The following is a 14,371-nucleotide window of genomic DNA, read 5'->3' as shown; positions in this document are numbered from 1 at the left end:
GGTTTTAGGATGATGTGAGCACATTATATTTACTGTGCATTTTATTTCTATTATTATTACACTGCAATATATAATTAAATAATTACTACTATGAAATTATTATTTTGATAAGACTCTGCAGGCAAGTGATGTATTATAGTCTCTGTGCAGTCAAACCTTACTATTCATGTTCATCTGTTTGCAGCTGCTCCCCGACACTAGCATCACCTCCACCTCAGCTCCACCTCAGATCATCAGGCATTAGATCCTCATAAAAAGCACACAACCTTAGCCGGGCTCAGTGGCTCAGCCTGTAATCCCGCGCCTTTGGGAGGCTGAGGTGAGTGGATTGCCTGAGCCCGCGGGTTCAAGACCCGCCTGGGCAGCCAGACCTCATCTCTACAATAAATAAAAAAATCAGCCGGGCATGGTGGTGCATGCCTGTAATTCCGGCTACTCGGAAGTCTGAGGCAGAAGGATCGCCGGAGTCCAGCAGGTGAGGCTGCGGTGACCGGGAACGGCCACTGTACTCCAGTCTAGGCGACAGAGTGAGACTCCAACTCAAAAACAAAACAAAACAAAAAAAAACACGTAACCTAGATCCCTCACATGCACAGTTCACAATAGCGTTCATGCTTCTATGGGAATTGAATGCTGCTGCTGATCTAACAGAAGGAGGAGCTCAGATGGTAACCTGAGTGATGGGGAGCAGCTATAAATACAGAAGAAGCTTTTCTCATTGTTCCATTGCACACCTTCTGCTGTACTAGCCTGTGGTCTGGGAGTTGAAGACCTCTGCTCTAAGAGGTCTTATCTTTAAGCCTTACTTTGGCTTGTGAAGTGTTAAGGGAGAAGTTTATTTGGCACACTTGAGGAACCCTAAATGTTTACCTGAGTAAATTTCAGTCTTGATCTTTTTGGAGAAAAAAGATCCACTGTTTAATGTAAAGGGTGATAGCAATGTTTAGACTGTACCTAGATAGATAGGTTTGTTCATGTACTCATCCCAGCTGAACCATAATAAACCATAATAAATACAATAAGAAGGAATATAGATCCTGGGAAATCTGAGGAGTGTGGCAATAAACTGGTGTACAAGGAAACTGAAAGCAAAAATCAGTAAAGTGGAGTTTGTACCTGCCTGTGAGACTAGAGAGGCGGGTGGCAGACTGGGGGAGGGGATGTTAGCACCTTCTCTTCCCCTTCTCACCTGTGGCCTCAGTATTTCCCATTGCAGTCCCAGGATATGCCAAGTCAACTGTGATAAATTCTGAAACATGTTCTTACTCATAAGCAGGCTTTGATCACTGGTCACATCAGCACAAGGGTAGGATCGGTAGGCCCTGTACACTGCTAGGGGAGGGAGGGTTGAAGGAGGGAGGGGGACATGTGATAACACACTGGAGACCTGGTCCACTTTTTTTCCCCCACAGGGAAAAGAGGGTCCACTAGAAGCCCAAACTTTACCTGCACGCAACTTACTTATGTAGTAAATCCTCACTCGTACCCTACAACTCTACAATTTAAAAATCATAATATAAAAAAGTACATAGAATTTTTTTAAAAGAAGGCCCAGAATTCAAACAAACAAAACTCTGAAACAGACCAACTCTGGGAGGAGCAGCATCCTTTCCTAGTCTCAGTGGTCTCAGTTCCAGGGACCACTTTAGTAAGGTCTCCTTGTTATACCTTAAAACACAAATTAAGACCCATAAATAATTCTAAAATTGGGTGTTATGAAATTGTTTTGATCTCCTTGATCAGCATTCTTTAAAAAAAAAAGAAAGATTGAATCCCAGAGTTCTCCTACTCACCTATCTCAGGAGAGAAGGAATACCAAATAAGCAAAGGCATGCTAACAAAAGAAAAAAATAGAGATTATAAACATTAACCATGATTTGAAAATTAACATACGAATACAATGCATCAGGCAACTTACAAAATACTTTTCTCTTACATTATTTTAACTGTTAAATTTGTTCAAGAAATAATACTCACAGTATAATGAAGGTTATTGATCATTTTTTAGTCTCTTCTGAAAATTACTAAATTTAATTTACTAAAGATGCTGCTGACTCCTTTGCAAACACGTGACTTCCAGCTACTTGGCTTCTTTCACCCATTCAAGAGCAAATTTAGTCATCACTCAGTGTCACAATGGGCGTGACTCACAGAGCGAGGAGAACCTGAGGACTCCTTGCACATGAGCACTCAGAGCTTAATAGAAGCCCAGGCACCTTGACCTCAAAAGGACCAGTGTGGCCAGAGTGGCACAACCCTTCCTTCCGCCTGCTCATGCTCAGCAGGAAGATTGCCATCAGCTGAGCAAGTCTACCAGCAGCTTCTGCCTCCTGCTTCATCTTGAACAAGGTAACTGACTGAGTTTTGTCATTTTATTCTTTTTTTGTTTTTTTCAAGAACAGTCCTATTGCAATATAAATATATGCTTATTTTTGTAGAGACGAGGTCTCGCTATGTTACCAAGGTTGGGCTCTAGCAATCCTCCCACCTTGACCTCTCAAAGTGTTGACATTACAGGTGTGAGCTTTCATTTACCAAGTCAATCTAAATTCTGATTTTCCTCACATTTCCTCACAAATGAATCCAATTGTGGTTAACTTTCAAGCTGTGGTTAACTGTTGCTTTTTTTTTAATGTAATACATTAGAAGGCAGTGATGATAGCTGGGTCCATCTCTCCAGAGAAATGATCTCAGTGTGACCTGAGATTTTGCCTTATATTCCTCCAGTTCTCTTCTTGAATGTCCTTTAGCACCCTACTGTCACAATCAAATTTACATCTTGTTATTCTCTCTCTCTCTCTTTCTCTCCCTCTCCCCTCTCTCTCTCTCTCTCTCTCTCTCTCCCTCTCCCTCTCCCTCTCTCTCTCTCTCTCTGTGCCTATTTGACACCATCTGTGATTCTTATGATTAATCGGAAACTGGGAAGGGAAAGGCTCCAAGTAGCATAGGAGTCTTAGATGAGTTTCTTACTAGAGCAAAAGATTTCTTGCCAACTGCAAATCTAATCTGTCTACCTAATTTATCAATATTATCAGATGTCAGTTGATGTGAATGTACACACACAAACTAAACTGTGTGAGAACAATGCCTTGTAAGTCATAAGGAAGTAGAGAAATTCCCAACAGTGCACATTTGATCCCTGGATAATGGGGTAACCGCAATAAACCTGCTTCAGATAGTTACTCCCCACTTTATAATCCAATGGTTTAGTATTTCAAATGGTGTTATGGTTCTTGCTCTCAATGACTTGATTTTTAGCAAGTGGAGTCAAAGTTTAAATAAAGCACATTTTAAAAATTTAAAAAATCAGTTTAGGGTTTACAAATGACTCCGAAATGTCCTGCTACATTATTAGACCAAATGTACGGATTGTATTTTATCTTAGTATGCCTTGGCATATAGTAAATGCTCTAAAAAATATCCTTGGCTACATCCTGCATTAAAATGAAAGTTAAATATTAACTGACCTTTTGCGGGATTTTTTTGGTTTTTTGTCGGGTCTCATTCTCTTGCCCAGGGTGAAGTGCTGTGGCATGATCATAGTTCATGGCAACCTTGAACTCCTGGGCTCAAGTGATCCTCCTGGCTCAGCCTCCTGAGTAACTAGGACTACAGGCATGTGCCATAATGCCTAAATGATTTTTTATTTATTTATTTATTTTTGGTAGAAATGGAGGTCTCATTATGTTACCCAGGCTGGTCTCAAACTCAAGTGATCCTCCTGCCTCAGCCTCTCAAAGTGCTGAGATTACAGACATGAGCCTTGCTTGACCTGCATTATATTTTTTAAGATTTAAAAGGGTGCTCAATTTTTAGAAAAAATCTCAATGTTTAAATACAATTTAAAAAATCATTCATTCATAACATTTCAAATGTGTGTGAGAAATGGCAATCGGTGTCAAAACCCTTATAACAAATGTCACTTTTTTAAGCGACAGTGATAAAAAACTTTGATCTTTTCTTCTGTCCAAAGATAAATGCAGTTGAAAGAAATATTCTTAAGGTTTAGACAGCTTTTGGCATCTATATATACATTTTCTCTATGTTCTAAGAGTTCCTTAAAGCCTTGTGACTACAAGCTACAATTATACACAGCTTATCTTTTCCAGCTAGCAATTTTTATGTAGTGACCATAAATAAAGTAACCACAGCTTTAACAATAATTCTTACTCTACCAATACTGATCCTAGAGTGAATTATAATGTAAAAGTTTGAGGGACGGCAAAAGAAAATCAGAGATCCTTTTATTTTCAGAGCTAAAAATGCAGAATATAAATCCAGCAGGCCTTCCCTACCATAAGAGCTGGTTGGCACACCTCCTGGGGTTTAAGGAGGTTATCTGAAGAGGAAGCACACATGAACTGTCCCATCACCCAAAACATAGTCTGGCTACCAAGGGCTCCTTCCAGGAGGCACAAGTCAAGGGAAGTAAAACTAACCAGTGGAGGAACTGCTTCATCCCATTGAGGGAGGGCATTTGCCTTCCACAGTGATGAATACCATCTCAAATGTGTCACCATCAGCATCATCATTATTATGATTACTGTTCTAATCAGACTTTCAAAAAAGTACTTGTTGCTTAATGCAAGCACATTTCAGGTAGGGTCCCTTGGCTCCATTTTAATAAAGTATTTTTCAAATTTCTGTTTGGCCAACCTGAGCTCCCCCCACCAACAGAAACATAATTCTTTAGTCATGTGAATGAGTCTGTGTCATTAGGCTCCAGCATTCCTTTTTCTTAAAGAAAAGTGCAGCAGAAATCCTGGAAAGAGACAGAGTTTTTTACTTTGATGAAAAGGTAAAAGCGAAAAGGAATTTTGTGTAAGTTAACCAGGTTTGCAACAAGTAAAAACGTACAAGAAACATACATGTTCAGCGCTCTCAGTCTTAAGAAAGATTGTGCAAGAGGAGTCCAAAAAGAGAATACTTTAGAAAGTTGTTGCTCAATGCTATTAGATGTATTTTGGTACAGATTGCAACAGATTAGAAGTAAATAAAGATTCTACAAACTCCTCTCAGTGAGGTTGACTTTAGTGTTATGGTAGCTTGAGTTTTGCTTTCTAAAAGGAAACACTTCATGAAGTTATATGGAAGTCAAGTCAAGTGTCTGGGAGGAACTATCTAGAAGGAACTCTACATTCCTTATAAAAAGTATACCTCACAACAGCATTGAGACATTTTCTGTTCTTTTTTTTTTTTTAACTGTGTCATTTATTTTTAAGGAGAAGAAGATGAATAAGAGAAGTGAAATTAAATAATTTTATTTTAAAATTTTTACTAGGAAAATATACCCAGGAAGAGAAAGTTAAAAAAAAATAAAAAAATTTTTTTAAAAAGCAGAAGCGAGCTAAAACAGCAATCAGGTTGCAATATTTTCCTATAGCTGCTGACCAGCAGTTCCTATCAAGTGTTCTGCATGATGTACCGAAGAAAAAATTAGTTCTCCTTTCTTGGTTTCTTTTGAATCTTTGTGATATGGTAGAGGATTTTTGATAAGTGTTTTTATTCCTACAATCGAGTCATAACGTGCACATCTCTTTTGTAGTTCTTTCGTCTCTTTTCAGTTTAGTAGTTCTACACTTTAGTAGTTCTAGTCACTCTCCAGCAAATGACCTCAGGTGCCCTACAACAGAAATATTTTGACAATTAAATGAGATAAACAAGCCGGGCTCGGTGGCTCAGCCTGTAATCCTGCGCTTTGGGAGGCTGAGGTGAGTGGATTGCCTGAGCCTGCGGGTTCGAGACCTGCCTGGGCAACTTGGCGAGACCTCATCTCTACAATAAATCAAAAAATCAACCGGGCATGGTAGCGCATGCCTGTAATTCTGGCTACTCGGAAGGCTGAGGCGGAAGGATCGCCAGAGCCCAGTAGGTTGAGGCTGCAGTGGCGACAGAGTGAGACTCCAACTCAAAAAAAAAATAAGATAAACATTATATCAACACTTCTCAAAATGTATTCAAGAAATCAGAATGGGAAATGTGCCATATTGTTGCAATTACTGTTATGCTTTTGCCCCAGTGATTCAGAGATCTCAAAGACTAATCCAATGATCAGCAAAATCCTGGAGCTAGAATGGAAACTTTTCTTTTCTTTTCTTTCTTTCTTTTTTTTTTGAGTCAGAGTCTCCATCATGGCTCACCTCAGCCTTGACCTTCTGGGCTCAGGTAATTCTTCCTCAGCCTCCCAAGTAGATAGGAGCACAGGCACCCACCAATACACCCAGTTAATTTTTTTATTGTTGTAGAGACAAGGTCTCACTATGTTGTCCAGGCTCATCTCAAACTCCTGGGTTTAAGCAATCCTCTTGCCTTGGTCTCCCAAAGTACTTGAATTATAGGCATGAGCCCCCACTCCTGGCCAAATGTAGACTTTCTTCTTCCCTTCTTCTTTTTCTTCTTTCCTGCCAAAAAATTTTCTGAGCATCAACTTAATGCCTAGTATCACTCAGGCACTGGTGAGGTAAAGAAGTGTCTGCATAACCCAGACTCCCAGAGTTGAACGGATATACAGACAGCAGTGGTGGAAACAGAATGGTCTCGGTATCAGTCCCAGAATTACCACTACAATTGTATATTGAGACAGTTAAGCTGCATTTCTAAATTTATTTTCTCATCTATACAATGAAGATAATATTATTGTAAGTTTTAAATGAGATAAATATTTCTAGATCCTAATAGAGGGCCTAGATCATAGTAAGCACTCAATAAACTATAGCAATTACTATCATTCCTACCTGACTTGGTCAACCAAGAATCCAAGAACCATGGATTTTCTAGGATCATATTCTGAATTCCGCAGAGTGAGTTAGTTGGTCACCTACCTGCAGGGCACCCCAGAGGAGTTCGTAGTGGCCCAAACTCAAAAGTCTGAGCCATAATTTAAGCCTCACAAATGCTGAATGTGTTAATTTGATAATTTCTAATCACAAATGATATCATACATAAGTTTGGCTTTGTTCATTACCTCCTGGTCTCCTGGTGACAAAAGAGATTAAAATTATATATGCTTGCAGCAGCAGGACATAAGTTATTTTTATAAGTAACAAAACTTTACTATTAAGACCATAAAAGAATAAACTCTTATGAATCTGACACTAACAAGGAACCAATGACTAAATTTCCATAAAGTAGTTCTGGTGCTATGAAGTGCTGGACCCTCAAGTCAAAAAAGCTCTAGAACTGTGATTCTCAAGAGGGAGTTTTCCACCCAGAGGATATTTGCCAACATCTGAAGACATTTTTGGTTGTCACAACTTGGGGAGGGGTATACTAGCATCTATTAGATAGAGGCCAGGGATACTATTAAACATTCTACAATGCCCAGGACTGATCCTACAACAAATAGTTATCTGGCCCAAAATTTCAAAAGTACAAAGTATCAAAACCCATGCCTATATATGAACAATACATAGAACAGACCCCTCACAAAGTGAAAGTGATTGATCCTGCCATCAAGATAACAAGAGTCTTCCTGACTAGCGGGCATCATGTCACTTTATTTCACCGGGTACTCTCCAAGGTAGATGTTATGTATCTATTTTATAGATAGGAAAATAGAGGCTCAGAAAAGATAAGTAATTTGCCCAAGAGCTCTCTGATGATAGAGAAACTGGGACTGAACAATCTGCCTGCTTCTGAGGTCTGGGCTCCTAACTGCTCTACCACCTTGATCAAAGAGATTTACACCCCTGACTGAGCAGTTCATTGTGAGAGAAATTGGGAGACACAGCACAAAAACAAACAACTAAGGTCAGTGCCCTGAGTCTCTGAATTGTTGGAACCAGGGAGCCACATGCAGGTGACCACAGCAGGCAGAGTATGGTTGAGGCAGCCCTACAGTTATTCATTTACTTCTCAATGGTCAATGAACTAATTGGCCATCAATCAGCTTCTGTGTACAGGTCATGTTCTCAATAGCGCTGACAGGGGCTGCTACTCAGAGGTGGAATCATGGCTAAAATACTACTAGAGGTCAAATTTATGTATTGGTTTGTGGCTGACTTAGTCCAATGTTCTAGAAGAATGTGAAGTCTGAGACTGAAGAAGAAACACCATTTGTGGACAATAATATTTAGGGTAAGGACAGGCTTTGTGAAACTCTAGGTCAGGGTTTGCAGTCCCTAGGATTAAGGCTACAGGCCTGAATGATCCTCGGTCCAGAGGAGTGCCTCATGAGGAAAATACATTCCAATGTAAGCCCATCTTCAACAACTTAAAAACTCCTCTCTTAGTAGGGAGACAGCCCACAGAATGGGAAAAAATATTTGCCAACTGTATATCTGACAAAGGCCTAACAACCAGGATCTACAAGGAACTCAAAAGTGCTGAAATGAAAAAAACAAACAAACAACTCTATTAAAAAGTGGGGAAAAGACATAAAAAGACACTTCTCAAAAGAAGATATATGAGCAGCCAACAGACACATGAAAACATGCTCAGCCTCACCCATCATCAGAGAAATGCAAATCAAAACCACATTGAGATACCACCTAACCCCAGTAAGAATGGCCATTATTAATAGAACAAGAAACAAGAAGTGCTGGCGAGGATGCAGAGAAAAAGGAATGCTTCTACACTGCTGGTGGGAATGCAAACTAATGCAACCTCTTTGGAAAACAGTGTGGTGATTTCTAAAAGAACTAGACATTGGCCTTCATATGATCCAGCAATCCTCCTACTGGGAATATATTTGGAGGAACTCAAATCATTCTGCAAAAAAGATACCTGCACATGCATGTTTATTGCAGCATGATTCACAGTAGCAAAAACATGGAAACAACCATGCTACCCATCAAAACGGGACTGATTTTTCAAATGTGGTACATATACACAATGGAATATTATGCAGCCATAAAGAAGGACAAGCATGGACTTTACAGCAACTTAGATGGATTTAGAGTCTATCATACTCAGTGATCCATCACAGAAACAAATAACAGTACCACATATTCTCACTCATAAGCAGACCCTGAACATTTATCATAATACTATAAGAAAGCGATTGGCAGTAACGGGCTGCTGCTAGGGTTGGGGGGCCAGAGGGACACAACATCAGTAAGGGTACCAGATCTCAAACCAGGCAAAGTGGGGACCAAAGGGAGGCCCAAACTTTACCTATATGATGACCACCTGTATATCTAATCCTGAGTTGTGCCCCATATCTTTAGACTAAAATTTTAAAAATGTTTTTAAACACTTCTCTGTCACCAGGGGAAAATGAATTTAGTTAGAGAAGTAGGGGATTGAGAGGATAGTGGAAAGGGTGAGGTGCAAAGAGGGAATCCAACCACTTTTTTAGAGCTTTTGGTTTTCCCCAGTGGCTATAAGGGTGAATTCACCAAAGAGTAGAAGACAAGCAACTTGGTATCTAAGGCTACTACACTCCTAAATCCTGAGGTCCTTACCTCTTTTATGCATGGAACCCAGAGAAGTCCAAGAAAGTCATTTCTTAGGGGAAAAAAAAAGCTTCATTTTTCCCTTGCCAGATGTTTAACTTTTTATTTTGAAGTCATTTCAAATTTATGAAAAAGTTGAAAGAATAGAACAATCCAGATTCCTCAAATATTAGCATTTTACCACATTTGCATCTTTATCTCTTTATATACACATGTATATGTGGTTTTAATATGTATACTTATTTATATACATATTATTATTATTTTGTGAACTGTTTGTAAGTAAGTTGAAGACATGATGCTCCTTAATCTTTAAATACTTTGGTGTGTATTTCCTAAAAAGCAGTCCATGTTCTATATAATCATAGTACAATTATCAAAATTGGGAAATTAATATTAATACAATATTACTTGTCAAATTTACAAATTTCACTCAAATGTTACTAACAGACTGAATAATGTTCTTTCTGGAAAAAGAAAAAGAAATTTGTGTCCAGGATTATATGTTGTATTTGGTCATATGCAACACATATGACCAAATGGTCATATCTCTCTAGTCTCCTTTAGTCTGGGACAGTCTTCAGTCTTTCTTTTCCTTTATGATGTTGATGTTCTTTTTTTTTTTTTTTTTTTGAGTTGGAGTCTCACTCAGTCACCCAGACTAGAGTGCAGTGGCCGCTCCCGGCCACTGCAGCCTTAACCTGCTGGGCTCCGGCGATCCTTCCACCTCAGCCTTCCAGTAGCTGAAACTACAGGTGCGCGCTACAACACCCGGCTAATTTTTTTGATTTATTGGAGAGATGAGGTCTCACCTGCCCAGGTGGGTCTCGAACCCGCGGGCTCAGGCAATCCACTCACCTCAGGCTCCCAAAGCGCTGGGATTACAGGCTGAGCCACTGAGCCCGGCTTGTTGATGTTCTTGAAGAGTACAGACCACGTGTTTTGTAGAATTGGAAGATGTTTCCCCATGCATAATTAGTGCTGGGCTCTGCAAGAAGTGCAGCTGTGCCCTTCCCAGTGTGCCATACCAAGAGGTACATGATGTCAGTTTGTTCCATAGCTGGTTAGGTGAATTTGTATCACTTGGTTAAGGTGGTATCTGGCAGATATCTCCACTGTGAGATTATTGTTGTTCTCTTTTTAATTCGTAAGTATAGGAAGGAATGATTCCATAATTATTGCCTCTCATCCAAATTTCGCCCACTAGTATTAGCATCCATTGATCATTCTTGCCTGAAACAATTGGTACTATGTCCATTGCCAAGTTATTTTTAACTTTCATCAGTACTCTGATATTTATGAGTTGGCATAGTAATTCTAAATAAAAACTCATTTATTTATTTGTTTATTGATTTACATCAGAAGGAACTCATGGATTCATACCTTATTCAATGAGTTATGATCTATTATCATTATTTGCTTTGATGATCTGATTGTCTCATACTTGTCCAGTGGAAGCCCCTTCTAGCTGGCTTCTGTGTACTTTTGATATGTCCCAGCATTCTTTTAGTATTTCTTTATTCTGTAGCATAAGATGCTCTAGGTTTATTTTGTTCTTTCCCAGCTCAGTTCAGCCCTTATCCTAGCTTTTCCAAATAACATGAATATACTTAGAAATCAGGATCTGTGCTCTTGATATGTTCATTGCTAATGGAATGTCATTGTTTCTAATCATCAGGTAGATCTAGAACATTACCTATAGATTCCTATATCGACCTAGTCATATTAAAAACCATAGTACATACTGATTCCTCCAACTGTAATCCAACCCCACAGAGTTCATTCCAGCCTCCCCTTTCCCACTCTGCAACTCCTCTCTCTGACAGTGTGAAGCCTAGCTGTCATCATCCACAGTATGTTTATAGTTGACTCTTGAACAACACAAGAGTTAGGCACACCTGTGCTTCACACTGTCAAAAATTTGCGTATAGCTTTTCACTCCTTGAAAAGTTAACTAATAGCCTACTGTTGACCAGAAGCTTTACTGATAACATAAACAATGGATTAACACATGTATTGTATGTTATATGTATCATGTACAGTGATTTAAATCATAAAATAAGCTAGACAAAAGAAAATGTTATTAAGAGAATCATAAGGAAGAGAAAATGCATTTACTATTCATTAAGTATAAGAGGATCATCAAAAAGGTCTTCATTCTGATCATCTTCAGGTTGAGTAAGCTGAGGAGGAGGAAGGAGAAGAAGAAGGGTTGGTCTTGACAGTGGCCATGACAGATCACTTAGTTTCTTTGAGCCTGTTTCTCGGGTGGTAGAAGCAGAAGAAAATCCACAAACAAGTGGATCTGCACAGTTCAGACCTGTGTTGTTCAAGGGTCAATTCTACAACTCTACTTATTTTCTCAATCAAGTAGTTTGCAATTTTAGGGTTGTCTGCTTTCTAGTTTTATAGTGAAGACATGGATTTTTATGTGATTTTATTTGTTCTTCTGTAATTGCATACATTTTTTGGAGTATGTTTTAGGAAATTTGGATTTATGTGACTCTCTAAATTACCACAGCTACCTCTGAAGTAAGAATAACTTTTTAATGCTTGAAAAAATACATACAATTACAAAGGAAACCTACTATATAAAAATACATCCAAAATATTTTAAATTGTGTTTTATTAACATGTTAAATAACAAGACGTGGTGACAGGCATGGTAACACCATAATAGCAAGCAAAAATCATATTTAGAGATAACTCCAACAGCTGCAATGTAACATAAACATATTTATGATTTCTATTGGTAACAATATCACAGGCACTACAAATACTGCTGTGGTTTGTTTACTTTCATAATTGAAGATGGTGCTTTCAGTTATAGTTTAAAAAAATAAAGATGGGATCTTTTCCTCATCCATATGAGCACACCCTCTTGAGGTTCTCTTGACCCCTGTGCCTGAGTAGTTTTCATAGTTGCCCAAATCATCCATCCATCTGAACTCAAGTCCCTTGTGGCTCATAATGCACTTTCACACTCAGGACCATGGCTTCCTCACGAGTGACTTCTTTTCCCCCAATCCCTCATCTACTTTCCTCCTTCTGGGAACTCATGTCAATAATCGTACTATAACAGAGGAGTTTATGAGGCGAGATGACCCTGTAGCAACAACTATTTCAATGTCAGATGTTGTTTTTAGCTGGTAGACTTTTATCTCAGCATCTTAGCACTCATGATGTGTTGACTCAGTCAACTCAACTTGGATGTCTGTTGCTCAGCCTAGGGTGCAATGTTCCTGTCCCCAGCACCACCTCCTCCCTCCACCACTGCCACCCTAGGATGCAATGTTCCTGTCCCCAGCACCACCTCCTCCCTCCACCACTGCCACCCCTGCCTCTCATTGTGGAAGGGCACAGCACTCCAGTCACAGTGGCCATGACAAATCACTTAATTTCTTTGAGCCTGTTTCTGAGGCAAATAATATGCCCTTTCTAACTTAAAAGCTGTTACGAAATCAAATGAGACCTATATGTAAAAGTTCATTGTTGAGTGCTTTACAAATGTAAGCCATTGTTTTACTTTACCCTCTACATGCTTGCCCCTGGAAAAACTGACAACACAAACAGCTTCCACTCTTTGCTCTAGGGAACATTAAACTCCATGTACATTTGTTTTCTTCCAATAATTCCCTTGGGATCTTGGATTGCAATGAAGGCTACAGAATGCATTCAGGGAATACATTTAGTTAGTCAACAATTATGTATTGAGGCCAGACTTGAAAAACACTGTATTAACTGAATTTATAAACATGAAATTTCCTCAAAACATTTAAATATGTAATTTTGCAAGAGTTAGTTATGCTACCACCCCTTAATTATACATTAATAATGTACTTATGTCTTTGAGAAGGGGACACACTGCCATATGGATGTTGATTTGCAACAGATCTTAACTCCTACACAGAAAAGAGTTGTAAAAACTGTACCAGATTATTCAACCACTTAAGCACGTTAGAAATAGAAGAATCAACTAGTTTCCCCAAACCTAACATATTTTGATATTTTCCTGACTTAATTTTTATCTATTGTCAATTGTTTTATCCTTTTTTTTTTTTTTTTTTTGAGTTGGAGTCTCACTCTGTCGCCCAGACTAGAGTGCAGTGGCCACTCCTGGCCACCGCAGGCTCGACCTGCTGGGCTCCAGCGATCCTTCCACCTCAGCCTTCCAAGTAGCTAGAACTACAGGCGTGCGCTACCACACCCAGCTCTTTTTTTTTTTTTTTTAATTGTAGAGATGAGGTTTCACCAAGTCGCCCAAGTGGGTCTTGAACCCACAGGCTCAGGCAATCGACTCACCTCAGCCTCCCAAGGCTCGGGATTACTGACTGAGCCACTGAGCCCGGCTCTTTTTGTCTTTAGCTATGGATCTTTTGGAGAAAAAAGATAACAGCAGAATCCAAAATTTTCTTGAGAAGTGAAGGAAACATTGAGTTTTTTAAAAATCTGAAATAGTCTGTTCCTTATAAAGCAGTAGAAATAAAGGGTTGTGTGTGTGTGTGTGTGTGTGTGTGTGTGTGTGTGTGTGTGATAAAATTCTATGTGTATGTTTATATTTCAAAGTAGAGAAATATTTACATTTACAGGAAAAATCACCCAAATTTTACCTGTATGAAGACCACTTGTATACCTATTCCTGAATTGTACCCCACATCTTTAAGATAAACTAAAAATTTTTAAAAATCAAAAATATAAAAAAATTGGAAAAATGTACTGAGTCAAATGTAATAATAATTATTAACTTAAAAAATGTGTTCTGTATTTTGTTTTTACCTTGAGAATATGTTACCTTTGCAAACAAAAATGAATATACAAATAATTTTTGAAAAGTCTTCAAAGGATAAAAAACAAGAAATAATTTTAAGAGAATAAAGTTCAAGCCGGGCTCGGTGGCTCAGCCTGTAATCCCGTGCCTTTGGGAGGCTGAAATGAGTGGATTGCCTGAGCCTGCGGGTTCGAGACCCACCTGGGCA

At 39.0% G+C, this 14,371-nt stretch overlaps 1 protein-coding gene across 1 annotated transcript in view; it reads left to right on the top strand.

The window, feature by feature from the left end:
• The first annotated feature begins 2,080 nt into the window (after positions 1 to 2,080).
• Positions 2,081 to 14,371, top strand: part of DHRS9 (dehydrogenase/reductase 9) — a 28,291-nt gene continuing 16,000 nt past the window's right edge. Inside the window, exon 1 of the mRNA XM_008072842.1 lies at positions 2,081 to 2,349. The gene's annotated coding sequence lies outside the window, so the exon portion shown is untranslated. The remainder of the gene's footprint in view (positions 2,350 to 14,371) is intronic.

This window comes from Carlito syrichta, unplaced genomic scaffold (genome assembly GCF_000164805.1).
Source record: "Carlito syrichta isolate Samal-C Ts95f unplaced genomic scaffold, Tarsius_syrichta-2.0.1 Scaffold315469, whole genome shotgun sequence".
Taxonomy (NCBI): Eukaryota; Metazoa; Chordata; class Mammalia; order Primates; family Tarsiidae; genus Carlito; species Carlito syrichta.
This window is presented reverse-complemented; position numbering and strand designations above follow the sequence as displayed.